This window comes from Notothenia rossii (assembly GCF_949606895.1).
Source record: "Notothenia rossii genome assembly, contig: scaffold_72, whole genome shotgun sequence".
In the NCBI taxonomy this organism is placed as follows: domain Eukaryota; kingdom Metazoa; phylum Chordata; class Actinopteri; order Perciformes; family Nototheniidae; genus Notothenia; species Notothenia rossii.
In genome coordinates, this window is record NW_027639908.1 from 103,984 (window position 1) to 106,483 (window position 2,500).

Here is a 2,500-nt window from a genome sequence, read left to right on the forward strand (position 1 = left end):
ACATGTAAGAAGTAGAAAGTACAGGTATTTGTGTTCAACATGTAAGAAGTAGAAAGTACAGTATTTGAGTTCAACATGTAAGAAGTAGAAAGTACAGGTATTTGAGTTCAACATGTAAGAAGTAGAAAGTACAGGTATTGAGTTCAACATGTGAGAAGTAGAAAGTACAGGTATTTGAGTTCAACATGTAAGAAGTAGAAAGTACAGGTATTTGGGTTCAACATGTAAGAAGTAGAAAGTACAGGTATTTGAGTTCAACATGTAAGAAGTAGAAAGTACAGGTATTTGAGTTCAACATGTAAGAAGTAGAAAGTACAGGTATTTGAGTTCAACATGTAAGAAGTAGAAAGTACAGGTATTGAGTTCAACATGTAAGAAGTAGAAAGTACAGGTATTTGAGTTCAACATGTAAGAAGTCAAATTAAAAAGTGGTCAGAAAATTAAGTAGTGGAGTAAAGTACTGATTACCAGAAAATGTACAGTAACAAAGTATTTGTACTCCACTACTTCCCCCCCCCCCCCCCCTCAGTGAGCGGGCTGCCGACCCTGACCTCCTGTGGCAGCTTGAACGGACAGACGATCCGCCCTGACTCCGCCCACAAGATGCTGGTGAGAGAGAATGGAGTCCACTCATTGGTTGTTGAGCCGGTGAGCAGCCGAGACGCCGGGATCTACACCTGCATCGCCTCCAACAGGGCGGGGCAGAACTCCTTCAACCTGGAGCTCATCGTGGCAGGTACACAGAGACACACACACACACGCACGCACACACACACACACACACACACACACACACACACACACACACACACGCAAAACTATCAAAAAGCAAAGTAAAAACAAACAAAAAGAGACACATAACTGACAAAAACAAAACATTGCCAAAGATGATGCAAAACAACCTGGCGTGTGTGTGTGGGTGTGTGTGTGTGTGGTGTGTGTGTGTGTGTGTGTTGTGTGTGTGTGTGTGTGTGTTGTGGTGTGTGTGTGTGTGTGTGTGTGTGTGTGTGTGTGTGTGTGTGTGTGTGTGTGTGTGTGTGTGTGTGTGTGTGTGTGTGTGTGTGTGTGTGTGTGTGTGTGTGTGTGTGTGTGTGTGTGTGTGTGTGTGTGTAGTAACCGTGTCTCTAACCCCTGATTGGTCCTCTCTCAGCTCGTGAGATGCACAAAGCCCCCTCCTTCGTGGAGAAGCTCCAGAACACCGTGGTGAGCGAGGGTCACCCGGTTGAGGATGGAGTGCCGAGTCAGCGGGGTGCCGGCCCCCCAGATCTTCTGGAAGAGGGAGAACGAGTCCATCACCCACAACACGGACAGAATCAGGTACACAACAACAGCAATACAGCTTCTCTTCATGCCTGTAGATAACTGCCGAATTTGATTCAATATTTTATTTCTTCTATTCCTTTGTAAATACTATGTAAATATAAAAACAAGTGTTACAGATTGTTTACAGGAGTATTTCTCCCAGTTATTTATTAGATCCGTCAACAGACGGGAAGAAAAGTGTTGTCTTTTTGCTCTGAGTGTTGTTCTCAGGTGTTTGTTGGTGTAGTACTCATTTCGGCCACTAGAGGCTGCACTTTACCCCGTGTTTTAAATATTGGAAAGCATGTTTCCTCACAGATTTATTTTCTCTATGCAAGCAGAAACACAATATACATTACAGTATATTCTTCAAGTGTAGAACTTCTTAAAATGACCCTGTAACACTTTCTTTAAAGTCATAAACATAAAGGTTTAAACCCTGAAATCTATTTTAAACACAGATCACCAAAAAGAAAGGAAGTCCTCGTCTGTGTTTCAGGGACTCTCCTGTTGGCACCACTTTCATTTGCATTCCCCCCCCACAAACAATGCACACTATACCCCTGACCTCATCCCTCCCGTTAAATGTGTGTGTCTCTATTATCTCCCAGCATGCACCAGGATAACTGCGCTACCTGTGTATGATCATCCAGCGGCGATGAAGGAGGACGCCGGCTGGTTCACCGTCTCCGCCAAGAACGAGGCGGAAATCATATCGAGCACCGCACGCCTCGACTGTGAACAGTGAGACACACACTATTCATCATCGCTTCATTTGTTGATAGTTATTTCTTTAATTCATACATTTGATCTACGGAGGACAGCTTTAGACCTCCGTAGATAACCACACAAACACACACACACACACACACACACACACACACACACACACACACACACACACACACACACACACACACACACACACACACACACACACACACACACACACACACACACACACCACACACACAGCTGCTACATGCATGCAACACACACACACACACACACACACACACACACACACACACACACACACACACACACACACACACACACACACACACACACACACACACACACACACACACACACGCCCTGCACCCAAACGACATACCCTCTTTGAGTGTAAGTTTAAATAATTGTGCTTTATGTGAGATTTTTGTGTGTTACTGTAGCAACTGAACAAAACTTTAAA

The 2,500-nt window shown here is 44.2% G+C and overlaps 1 pseudogene across 1 annotated transcript in view; it reads left to right on the forward strand.

Moving 5' to 3' along the window:
- Window positions 1-474: 474 nt before the first annotated feature.
- LOC307027261 (palladin-like) overlaps window positions 475-2,500 on the forward strand; it is a 3,832-nt pseudogene continuing 1,806 nt past the window's right edge. The window contains exons 1-4 of the transcript XR_013810602.1: window positions 475-736; window positions 1,151-1,317; window positions 1,914-1,957; window positions 2,122-2,138. The product of XR_013810602.1 is annotated as a palladin-like (transcript). The remainder of the gene's footprint in view (window positions 737-1,150; window positions 1,318-1,913; window positions 1,958-2,121; window positions 2,139-2,500) is intronic.